Genomic DNA, 13049 nt, shown 5'->3' on the forward strand with positions numbered 1-13049 from the left:
TTACTTTAAAAGGCAGCTCAGGAGGTGGGGGAGCTTTTTAAACAGCAGGGAGCTGGGGTTTTTTTCCCCTCCTCCCTCTTGAAATGGGTTAGGCTCTTGAAACAGCAACATAAACTACTTGGGACTGCTGGATTTGGGAGGGGACTTCAAACAGAGTGGATTTTTGTTTTAATAGCTGCCTGGGAGGGCTGAGGAGGCAGCAGGGCAGGCTCTTCAGCCATATTTCACCTTCATCTGTATAGCGAGCATCCTCTGTCCCACTGTGTGCGTTGTCCTTACACCACTGCTGTTTATGTTGCTGCCTCACATAGACTGGCACGTGCAGAACAGGGTTTGTTTGTTTGTTTGTTAGTTTGTTAACATGCATTTAACAAATTTATGTTGTTCTGGATTTTATTCCAGACTGGGGGCCTTTGGATAACTGCAGGAACAAAACGTAGGGCCCAATATAAAAAACAAGTTTGCTCACTCCTGCCATAGCCAGTTCCATATAGTATTGCTATACTTACCCCTCCTAACTATTCAAGTATGGGTTCCTGGTAACATCAAATGAGTACTTACAATACATTCCCCCTACGCATGCTAATTCCCTTTCCCATGCAAATACACTCATCCTTCACTATACGAGCACAACTGGTTCCCAAATTTCTGCTCTTAGGCAAAAAAATCATAAGAGGGACACTAAATTCCTACTAAAATACATGTAAAAGTCTCTGATTGGTTCCTAGTACTCCTAACTTGGGGGAAGAAGTGGCAGCAGGTGGCACTGCTTTTGAAAGGTAAGTGAACCGTGGGTTGAGGGGGAGCTGGGGAGGGTTAAAGGCTGTGGGCAGTTTGTTGCCATGAGTGTGAGGGAGGATTAAAGCCTGGGGGCGGGTTGGGTCCATAGGGCCGGGAGGCGGACTGCATCAGTTTGGGTGTGCAGGGCCGGCTTTGGGGGGGGGGGGGGGGGGGGGCGGGGTTTCAGGCTGCAGCAAGTTGGGGACGCAGGGAGGGGGGGTAAGGCTCGTATTAGCAGGGGGAGGTCACTCTTCTAGTGAGCAAAGGCAAGTATATGTATCCCTCATTTAAGCGAGTACTCATAAATAAAGTACTCATTTAACAAGGGATGAGAGTACGTATTTTATTTCTCTGTTCACCTACATTCATATTTTGCAAGAGTAACTCTGGCCTGGTGCACACAACACTGTTCCCCAATGTAGCTATCATTTAGGGGTGTAATTCCACCCCCCCAGCCAGTAATAATACAGTAGAAGCCTTGTTATCTGGCATTCAGATAACTGGCACATTTAGTTAGCCAGCATATCCAGCCGTGGCATGCCAGCCAGGGGCCAGCATCCCAGCTGGGGGCCAGCTGCCCACTGCCCAGCTGGGAGCAGGGGTAGAGCAGAGCTTCCCCAGGGTTACCAGATAATAAAGTTTTTACTGTACTTATACAACCCCTCGTGCAGATGCACTCAAAGCAATAGGAAGGTGCCTCATGCTGGCTTAATTTATTCCCTTCACTCCTTTACGTGATTCGTCAAAGCGAAATAGTCAGCTTAACTGCCCCTTCGAAAATGTTTCCACACTATGGCCTCAGTGGAACACAGAGGACTTCCCTATGATTTACATAGGTAATGCAATAGGGCAAGGCTGTACAAACGGCACACTGTGCTGCTTGTGGTACATTACAGAATTCAAAATCTTGTGATCCTTCTTTATCTTAAGATCACCATTTCCTGACACCCTATTCCTTGCTATGCCTCCACAGAAACTGTTCCTCCTGCAGGGTGAAATCCAGATCCGGAAGCATCTCATGACACAACAGACTTCAGAAATCTGGAATACATTTCCTGTATGCAACTGTAATTTGTTTAGCTGTATTAATGAAGTCCTATTCACAAGCATGTCTTGCAGAACATTGGATATAGTATCTAACCACCAGAGCCTCAAATATCTAAAGTAACCAGGACTAACTGTAGAATTCAAACCCTCCTGAGAACACGTGATGAGTCTCCAATGAAAGAACAGTGGGGCTGTTTGTAAACACAGGAATTGCCATAGTGGATCAAACCTTGAGCCCATCCTAGTCCAATATCCTGTCTCTGATGATTCACAAGCACATGCAAGACGGGCAGTAGGCAAATGAGGGATAAGGCAGGGTGGGGAACCTTTTTTGAGTCGGGGCCACCCAAAAACGAGAAGCAAGGGGGAGGGATAGCACAGTGGTTTGAGCATTGGCCATTTAGAGGTCTGGGGCAAAGGGGGGAAAAATATCTGTCAAGGATGATGATCAGTCCCCTGCCCTCACAGCAGGACCTGACTCAATGACCTCTCAAGGTCCCTTCCAGTTCTATGCGATAGGTATAGCTCCATTTTTTTTTTAAGTGTGGCCTCTGAAACCCCTCACTCCCCGCAGCTAGGGTGGAAGAATCCCAAGCATTGTTGTAAGCTGGCAACCGACTGGCTCAGCAGGAGTATGACAGAAAGGGACCTACAGGTTATGGTGGATGAAACGCTGGATATGAGTAAACAGTGTGCCCATGTAGCCAAGAAGGAGCATTTTGAGCAGATCTAAAGAAGAGGTTGTTCCTCTCTCTTTGGCACTGGTGAGGCCACATCTGGAATACTGTGTCCAGTTTTGGGCCCCCCAGTATAAAAACAATGTGAATGTGCTGGAGCAGGTTCAGCAGAGGGCAACAAACATGATTAAGGGGCTGGATATGAGGATAGGCTGAGGGATTTGGGCTTGTTTAGTTTACAGAAGAGAAGACTTAGGGGTGATTTAATAGCAGCCTTCGACTTCCTGAAGGGGAGCTCTAAAGAGGAGGGAGAGAAACTGTTCTCAGTGGTGTCAGATGGCAGAACAAGGAGTAATGGTCAGAAGTTGAAGAGGAAAAGGTATAGGTTAGATATTAAGAAAAACTGCTTCACCAGGAGGGTGGTGAAACGTTGAAATATGTTGCCTAGAGAGGTGGTGGATTCTCCATCCCTAGAGGTTTTTAAGTGCCAGCTTACTGGGATGACGTAGCGGGGGTTGATCCTCCTGAGGTCCCTTCCAGCCCTAGGATTCTGTGATTCTTTGACAGGTGCCGATCAAAGCACAGAGCGACTGTGTGAACAGCTGGAAGTCATGCTGGAAAGAGTGAGTGGCAGAGTCAGGTATTGTCCCAAATTGCTGTCCTGTGCCAGCTGTTCTCTCCACAGTTCCTGGCCATTTACCCTTACCACCGACTATATTGAGCCCACTGCCCCACCTCACTGCAGAAATGCTCTCTCACCTCACATATGAGCTGCTCCTAAGCTCTAAGCATGGCGCTGGAGGCGGAAACTTTACAACGATTTGCTGCCTGGCTTTGGGCAAACCTCACGTCTGGGTCTTTCCGCATGGGAAACTGTTCAGTAATGGGTAGGGCCAGCCCATACCAAAACCAAGTGGACGGGACCACTGCCCTTTCATTTCATTTACAATAGCTGTAAGAAGTGCACCGTAACAGGCGGCAGGAGGATCATGGGAGCTATGCCTTCCCACTCGTCACCAGCTGCAAGGAAGAGCAATGGGGAAGGGGAGGGACAGAAAGGAGCAACTGGTGGGGGTGGGGGTGGAGAGGCTGTGGGTGTCCAGCGTCTGGGGGGGGGGCGGGAAATCAGTTTGGATACCCACTTTGAGGGAGTTTCTGCTGCGATAAAAATTGTTGCGGCCTCCACTTCGGACACACGCATGTCTGGCTGATCAAAAGAAAGCACAGGAGGCCACTCACCAAATCTGGACTAGGCAGGGGAAAGGCCTGTTTGAGTAGAGGTGTAGGGGGAAGGGGCATCTCTACACTGCTGCTGGAGATGCAGTTTCAAAGCTAGCCCATGTATGTGTGGCTGAATAGGACTGGGCTAGTTAGGAGGATAAACATCGACAACAGCAGGCTGGGCTCACCAAGCAAGTATATGCCAAAGATCTCGGACAGGATCACACTTGAGCAGCCAGTCCAAGCCACCGTTTGGGCCATCATGGTGACGCTGGTATTTTTAACTCAAAGCTAGCATGGGCATGTCTGGCTGGGCTGGACACTGCACCTCCAGCTGCGATGCAGATGTACCTGAGGAGACAGAAAAGGGAGAGAACTCTCTAAATGGACCAGCGAGCCAGAAGCAGACTGCACAAGCATTAACAGCATAGCCATAAGGAAAGCCTAGAGAGTTTCCGGGCCAGGTGCTCATGAAAGAGACTCACCCGCTGTAAGCGAACAAGCTACCTCCTGACATTTGGTTTCTCCTGCCTTCAGGGAAGCAGAACTTTGTACGTTCTTTGTAAATACAGAGGACTGAATCAAGGATACCTGATTATATATATCAAAAATTTCTCCTCCTAAGGGAAACAACCGGCAGGCCTCCAAACCTTGGCTAACCACGCTCGTGAATACAGACACCTTCCTTGACCTCTTCCCAGGGATGTCAGTAAATGTTTGAACAACTCTTCGAAATGACGAGCGTGGTGCAAGTGCTAAATATTATGCAAATAATGACGAATACAGAAAGGGCTGGGACTTTATGCCATGCTGGCAGAAGTTTGTATTCACGCCAATCAAAATGTTCCATCCACTTGCAGTGAGGCTATGTCTGCATTTCAAGTGCTGTGGCGCTTCACTGTAGGTCAGGGAAGGGGAAATCTTTACAGAAAGTCAATCGGGACCAACATGGGAGCAAGAAAAAAAAAAAAAAGAACCTACACATGTCCACCTGCACAGATGTCGCCCCCAACTGAGGCAAGCGGATTTTGTGTGGGCCTCCCTCGTCTCTGTGGCGGGGCCAAAAAAGAGGGGGTTCAGTGCATGGGAAGGGGCTGCCAGAGAGTAGGCTGGAGACATAGTACAAGAGTGAGCTTGGGGTAAGGATCTGGGAGGGACTGTGCAGAGTAGGCTGGGGGCAGGGGTGGGGGTACAGGTCTTGGCAGGAGGAAGGGTGTGGGAACATTGTGACGGGGCGATCTTACAGGTAGTCAAGACATACCCTAAGATAATCAAGGTCACTTGGTCACATCACTCATGAAATTTATCCAAAGGTACTTTTTTGGGGGGCGGGGGGAGTCACAACTTGGTTCCAAAGGAGAAAGTGGCATTTCCAAACAGGTTGCGAGAACGCAACCCCCACGTAAGTCAGCGGTCTAACTGTAGAGCAAAGCTGATTTACACCAGGTGATGTTATGGCCCTTGGTTTCCCCACCTGCAACACAGACCTAACAATGCCCCCCACTTTTTGTTTATTTAGCTTTAAAATTATGGACAGTGTATACCAAGGACTTGTGGCTCTCTGGCTTTTGGCAAGGGGCCAGTATGGGTCTCATCACAGTCTTTTGGCCGCACCCCACCTATTCAGGGAGAGAAAAATTCCTTTTGACCAAAATGGTTTGCAGTAGGAGGATCAGATTCAGTGGCACACGGCATGTAGGTGGGAGAGAATGGGTAACTCTGCCCTCTGAGAATGCCTCACTCAAGTTGTAGGCTGGCACGGGAGAAAGTTACACTTTCACTGATGAAAGGGCACATAAAGAACAAACTCTTTAGTCAGTGAGACTCAGCAGGGAGCACAAAAGAGCAAAACAAATGTTCTGTGCTATCAAGGATGATGACTCAGATTTTTTTTTTCCTGTGATCCAGCTTCTAAGCATGTCATCCAGTGAATCAGCCACAGCACTGGTTCTGAATTCCTCCTCATCTTTTCACGCTCTCTTCCGAAACGGAAACAGAAGGGCATTCTGGCATTCCATGGATTCCTCCTCCATTTAATCAGTAATTAAGAATTGAGCTCTTTCCCTGCTCCTTTCTCAGCAGGCTGGGGTACATGGCACACAGATCTGAACCGGTTCAGCCATCCACATAGTCATGCGCCCATTAGACGTCAGTCGCCCGTAAACTATTAGAAAACCCGTGGGACCCATGTGACTGACCTTTCGCAGCTCCACCACGCACAAAGCAAAGTCAAAGCCCTCCAGTGAATGAGATCACGTTAGAAGGAAGATTATTAATAGCACAAGGGAGAGCTGCAAACTATATCACGGCTTGTAAGGAGCAGATGGACAGAGGAGGAGAGCTGGGAGTTAAGTGCAGGTTTACAGGAAATGTTACAAATGCCTTCCAGCCCTGAGGTTCAGTGCTGGAATGGAAGCTATTTACAATGTTAGCCGGAGAGTCAAGATTATGCTTTTCCAGCTGCCTTGAGACTTTGGAAAAGGCCCTTGTAATGTAAATGCAAAAGGCAACTTTAACCAACATCATGAAGCAGTTCTCTCATGCCATCTCAATAGCAGGAGGGTCACTATGGGGCTTTTAGAGATGGATGGAGGGAGGGAAGGAAGGAAGGGTTCTGAACTCCAACCAACACACAGGAAGAAAGTCGACTTCAGATACACAACACAAGCTATGTGAATAGTGCAGCTAGAGCCCATGTACCTTAAAGTGAATTTCTGCAGCATTGTCACAGCAGGAGATTGATGGAAGGGGGCAGGGTTTTTTTTTGGGGGGGGCACGAGGGGTCACATGAACCCCCCCAGAAGGCCCACCTCCATCTGCCCTCACAGCCAGCACTGTGCCACTTCCTGCAAGAGTGGGGGCGCTCCTGTCTATTCCCCCGAGTGGGGCAGCTCACACCTTTCCAAGGGAGAAGAGAACCACCCCTGTACTCACTGGAAGCAGTGTGGCACTTCAGCAGGAAGAGGCAGGCAGGGACGGAGCAGGGGTGGTGGGAGGCTGGAAGGGGGCAGGAGCCCAGTGCCCCCCCTATCCAGAAGCCCATCTCACCAGTCACCACTGTGGGCGTGAGAAGTACTCTCATCAACCTCCTTACTCCTTGTAACCTTGTGGAGCACTGGGGTCAACAGGAGAGCGACGAGCAGTTGATTTAGCACATCCCTGTCGGTATTCCCTCTACATTTTTTTTTAACATTCATGGGCAGAGTAAACTTTATTATATGCACCCAGGCACCACCAACAGAAACACATGCTGCCAGCTGTGGGCCCTCTGCTCATCGGCTGGGCAACCCCTGAATCTCTCCTGGGTAGCTACCCAAATGCTCCCGCCAAATCGACCCCCGGGGAAATGAATCTCCAGAGCCTCAATCTCCTAGTTAAGTGCAGACGAGCCCTAAAAATAGCAGTGGGTCCCAGCAGCTTCGGATGCAAGTCAACCTAGCACAGCGTTGTCCAAAAGGGATGTAAGGGATCACCACAGCCCCCCTCTCCAGGCACCCCTGCCAGGCACCACTCCCCCAGCCAGATGAAAACCCCCTCCATATTACTCACAGAAGCCCCCTCCATATTACTCACTCGCAAGCTGCCCCAGAACAAGGGTGGAGCTCGCTGGGGCCAGAGGAGACGCCGCCTCTACACGCTTGTCCCACCATGCGATGGGGTGAGTGTGCAGAGTGGCCAAAGCCACTGTTCGCTGCATATTGGACACTGCTGACCTACCAATCCCAAATACGCATCAAAAGGTCCAGGCAGGATTGTACTCAGCCACTAGCCCAAGCCATCACCATGGCCACATTGCTATCGGTAGCACGTCCCTAGCTTGAGCAGAGTCAGCATATGTACCTCCAGCCAAACAGAGAATCCCATCACCTAGTGCTTGCTAACACCAGCAGCCCGATAGACTCCATGACTATACAGCTCAGCACAATACCTATTAGTGCTCTCTGAAGAGCCTCCAAATCTCAGAAGAAAAATTCTTCAGAATTTTTACCCCTTTGTAAATATGTTTCTCCCCTCCTCCCCCTCCAGTTTTAAGCATCTCCCTTACACACAGGCTAACAATACTGCAGGTTAATACAGAAAAACTGACAAGTATCAGGAAGGTAGCTGTGTTAGTCTGTAGCTTCGAGAACAACAAGAAGTCTTGTGGAACCTTATAGACTAACAGATATTTTGGAACATAAGCTTTCGTAGGCAAAGACCCACTTGCCCACGAAAGCTTGTGCTCCAAAATATCTGTTAGTTTATAAGGTGCCACAAGACTTGTTATAGAGAAACTGTTTTCTCTCCTGCCATCCCACAGTAAACTATAGTAACATGAAAGTAGAGGAAGATGAATCAAGAACAAATTCCATAAGGATGGGGAATAGTAACAGAGAGGGAGCCATGCTAGTCTATCTACTGTCAAAACAAAAAGCAGTCAGGTAGCACTGGGCTTCTCCTTTCAGGGTTATTTATGAGCATGAATTACGGATTACTTGAGACTAAACAGCCTTCTCTCCCTTAATTATGAACGCTGTAATCTCCATTAACAGTACAGAAAAATGGGTTCAAATCTCTCTCTCTCTCTCTCTCTCTCTCTCACACACACACACACGTGCCACTCAAGGATCATTTTAAGGAGAGAGAGAACACTGACATCTAAGTAATTTAGGGAGGCACCCAGGTACTGCAGTCATGAGGGCTACCTGAATACCTGGGCAGAGACCTAGAAATGACACTGCATGCTTCACTAGCTGCTACTGAAACCAGTATTTAATTTTGTAACAGCAGCTTTTCATCCCTAGCCTGTTCTCAAGGCAAAGGGAATTTTTTCTATAATACAGGGATTCAGGCGTGTGCAGATAGAGGTTAGCTATAGGAACAAGATTTATTTTTTAATTGTTAAGGTAAGTCCTGCGGGGGCAGTCTCGACCAGACCATAGACTGTTTCTTTAGCCTCTATTTAAGAAAAGCTTAAAATTTAGAAGTTTGGCCTTGCCTACATTGAGAGTTGTACCTCTAAACCAGTGTTCCCCAAACTTAAAACATTTGCATACCCCTTTCAAGACATCAGCCTTACTGGCATACCCCCTCTCCCAGTGCCGTCCCAGTGCTTAACTCCTGCTTTACAGTGATTTATTTTCTAGCACTTACACCTTGAAATCCGTTCACATACCACTCCTGGTACATGTACCACTCGTCGGGAAACCTTGCTCTAAACTACCAGTGTGTTACAAGTAGTGAAATGCCTGTATTACTACAGTTATACTACATGTTAAACCTCTCTATTCCAGCATCCTCACGACCCGACCAGTGCCAAGCCAGAGACATCTGCCGGACCACAGGAAGTCACACTGTCTAGCACATTACCAACACTTCCCCTCCTTAATGGTCTCTTAGGAGACATTTAGAGGTAAATTAAAGCTAAATAACTCCACAGAACACGGAGAACCAGACTGGTGGCTGTAAACAAACTTTATGGGAGTGCAGGGAATCTTGGCCACACCCAGGATAAGTGGTCATCCGGCTAACTAAAAGGACGCCAGATCAGAGAGTGCCAGACAGGTTCAGCATGTACTATAAAGGTGCTTTATGCCAGTACAGCTATTCACTTACAGGAAAGGGAACAGCTATGCCAGGATAAGTCACCTATTTACCAGTATAAATGTGCTCATATATGATTGTACCAGTAAAACCACAACAGCTTAAAAAAATCCTCACACCCGTAAATGACAATTATATTGGTGTACCTTACAATTCTACCAGGCCTTTAGAGGATAGTCAGCAAAAAGCAAACTAATGTATCCAATTCTTTTATTGATGATTCTCCTGCAGGCAAGTAAGTAGAAAGCAAACACACAGGCCGTGTCTACACTAGCCCCAAACTTCGAAATGGCCACGCAAATGGCCATTTCAAAGTTTACTAATGAAGCGCTGAAATGCATATTCAGCGCTTTATTAGCAGGCGGGCTGCCGCAGCGCTTCAAAATTGACGCACCTTGCCGCCGCGCCCAGACGGGGCTCCTTTTCGAAAGGACCCTGCCTACTTCGAAGTCCCCTTATTCCCATCAGCACATGGGAATAAAGGGGACTTCGAAGTAGGCAGGGTCCTTTCGAAAAGGAGCCCTGTCTGGACGCGCCACGCGGCGGCAAGGCGCATCAATTTCGAAGCACCGCAGCTGCCCACCTGCTAATGAAGCGCTGAATATGCGTTTCAGTGCTTCATTAGTAAACTCTGAAATGGCCATTTGCCTGGCCATTTCAAAGTTTGGGGCTAGTGTAGACGTAGCCACAGTGTCCAAGACAATGAAATACAGTACTGAAACATGAAGGGTTATGTTTAGATCACTATTCATGTAAGGACGTGGAAAAGAACGACAGGAGGTATGGGACTAAATTAAGCATGGACCACTGGCACTGAAAACCACATCAGAGTGCTTTGTGGCCAGCCAATCTTTATTACTCGAGATAGATGCTTTCCAAACACTTACGCGGGATTCGCCAAGGAGGTCCCAATCTAAGGACAAGGGTTGGAGGATGGGGAATTACACAACTGGCAATTTATTTACCAGTCAGTTTGATTCATTACAGGCAGCACAGCAGAAATGGGTTTTTAAGAGGGACTTAACATGTGGCCAAGGTAAGCGACTTACAGATAAGATCAGAGCTGCAGTTTTAGTGCTGGAAGCAGCACTAGAAAAATGATCTATTTAGCTTTCTGTGCACTGGATTTGTCAGCCTGTCAGATTGGTAAATGGCCTTAAAGATGCTTAAGTTTCACCTCCGCAATGAAGCCTACAAAACCATTCAACAATGGCTGGGTGGCAGGTGTGCTGTCACTTCTGCTCGCTGAATAAATCAGGGCTTATCCTATTTTCCCCCCACACTGATTTGTTTTATCCACTTGTTGCCTTAGCCTATGTGCAGATTGCAAGCTCCTGCAGGTGAGGACACTTTGTATTATCTCTCACTACACGGGAGCCCTCAGCAGGTCCTCCTGTAATAGAAGTGAAGTACAAATGACAAATTGTATGGGATTTCTCGGAAGGGCCACAGATCCAACTTGCAGCACATGAGAATCGTTTAAGGCAGGGGGCTGCAACCTACAGCTCTTGAAGGACTTCTTCGTGGCTCCTGGCCAGGGCGACCATATCTCCCTGTCCTGTATTTGAGACAGGTAGATATGGGGGGAGTGAGGCTCCTGCCAGCTCCACCGAGCCACAGATAGCTGGGATGAGGCAGCAGCCACCAGCACTCCCCCTGCCCGCCAGCTCCAGGGAAATGGCAGCTGCCGGGCTCTCCCCATCCCCAGGGAAACAGCAGCCACTGGGCCCTCCGCACCCCACAGCCCCGGGGAAACGGCAGCTGCCCACCTTCCACTCCACCTGGAGCCCTGGGGAAACAGCACGGACACAGCAGCTGAATGCTCCCCAGACAGCTGCTGCTGGCGGAAAAGTTCAGCAGGTGGTAGGGACCCAAATATGGGACAATTAGTCCCATTTAAAAAAATAAGTAGGGACGCCTTTTTGGCATTCTAAATACAGGACGGATGGTCACCCTACTCCCGACACTGTAACTGCAAAGATTTAAAAAGAGCCTCCCGATTATTTTTGATAAACGGTTAAAGTCTAAAAGCCCAACAATGAACAACTGATGTCTAAAGAGCAAATGAGAGGTGATTTTGAAACGTTAGATAACTCAACTCCCCCTTTAATATACATAGCGCATTGTGGGATACGTCACTGTCGATGTTTTAATCATGTTGCTAATGAAGTTTTGACACTGAAAACGAAAAGGAAGCTTGCTACATTCCTGCGGGGGAGAAGAGGAGCAACGAGCATTTTAAGAATTGGCGTCATTAAAGTGGGGTTGGAATGGCTTCATAAAAAGAGGAAAATGGAAGATGAAGGCAAAGAATTTCAAACTGAATGGACCCAATCCTTTGCACTGATACTGAGCTCAGCTGGCCCCCCTCTGTCTCATTTGCAATGAGAAATTCACCAACAACAGTGCAACCTCGAGAGGCATTTTCACAAAAACCCGCACGAATTTTGCTGCACAGTATCCAGCTGGAGAGGTCAGAAAAAAACCCATGGAGGAGCTGCTATGCAAAGGAGAGCACAGCAAGAACTCATTTGCTTAATGGAAGAAATCACCAAGTAGCACAACTGTGGCTAGTTTTGTGGCAACTCAAGAGATCGTGAAACGAGGACAACTGTTCATGGATGGCGAATTTATATAACTGCTTTATCAAAGTATTAGAGCAGCTGTACAGTGATTTCAAGAACAAAATTGTTCAGAATCTAGCATCCTCCAGAAAGAGAGAGAGAGAGAGAGAGAGAGAGAACCACTGTCTTCCTGAGTTTCAAACACACACGTAAAGTGTGAGGAAAGAGTACAGAAAAAGTTTGTGAATGTCCTTCAGTAAACAAGAGCTGCATTACAAATCATTGTGTGCACACTGTTTTTAAAATAAGGGTTACAAAAAGTATAGTTTGATGTTATTTATTAAGGACTCTCATTCACATGCATTGCAGCTCTTGAATTATTTAGTTTTTTTACCAAATTAAAAAAAAAATGCTATTTTGGATGCTGATCCCTGGTCTAAGGAGTGTGGGGGAAGGAAAAGAGAAAGAGGTCATCATCATAAATGAGACATTAACTTCCCAACATGATCCTATTTTCAAGTAGCACTTTCCTTACAAACAAGAAATGAGCAGCAAAAAATGGTATGGTCTGTGCAGGTCTTTTAAACTAGTTTACTGGAAGCACTTGAAAAAATAAAAACTGACCACTGGCAAGGCAGATTCCATTCCAGCACCCCGAGACAAAACTAAAGCCTATGTCTCACTGCAAGGAAATCCAACCCTCTACATGAGCCAAATTTCTATCAGGACATTGTGTGGTTTGAGACAAAAGGTTTGAGCCACCAAGTTGTAAACTGTATTGTTTTGACACTGCTCTTTCCCCTTTGGAGACTGTTACAACTCAGTTCCAGAATCTTGTGCTATTTTAAGCAACTCCATGTTAAACAACAGGATTTCATGTTTGTCATGTCTATAAAAACTTTTCTACATGAACAAAGATTTAAAACGGTGACTCAAAATGACTTCACAATGGGGGCTGATTATCTATGGGACCGGAATATCCTCTTTTTGGATGCATGTTCATTTTTCTTTCCTGTACTTCATAAGGTGGGATAAATCTAACAGCTCATTAGTGGCATGCAGACAATCAGCGATAACTCACTTAGAAACAAAAATTCTATTGCTTGCTTGGTGCTCAGAAAGAAATAGCTAAGAATTTCAGTAAAATAATAATAAAGGGGATCTTTATTATTATTAC

The 13049-nt window shown here is 47.1% G+C and overlaps 1 long non-coding RNA gene across 12 annotated transcripts in view; it reads right to left on the reverse strand.

Annotated features, from left to right (window-relative positions):
- The window catches only part of LOC142009119 (uncharacterized), a 267936-nt gene that overhangs the window by 235993 nt on the left and 18894 nt on the right, over window positions 1-13049 (reverse strand). For 10 of the 12 annotated variants that reach the window (XR_012644350.1, XR_012644339.1, XR_012644342.1 and 7 more), the window contains one exon: window positions 3914-4076. The exons of the other annotated variants lie outside the window; for them this stretch is intronic. This is a non-coding gene — a long non-coding RNA (uncharacterized LOC142009119). The remainder of the gene's footprint in view (window positions 1-3913; window positions 4077-13049) is intronic. 12 annotated transcript variants of the gene reach the window in all.

This window comes from Carettochelys insculpta, chromosome 2 (assembly GCF_033958435.1).
Source record: "Carettochelys insculpta isolate YL-2023 chromosome 2, ASM3395843v1, whole genome shotgun sequence".
Lineage (NCBI taxonomy): Eukaryota > Metazoa > Chordata > Testudines > Carettochelyidae > Carettochelys > Carettochelys insculpta.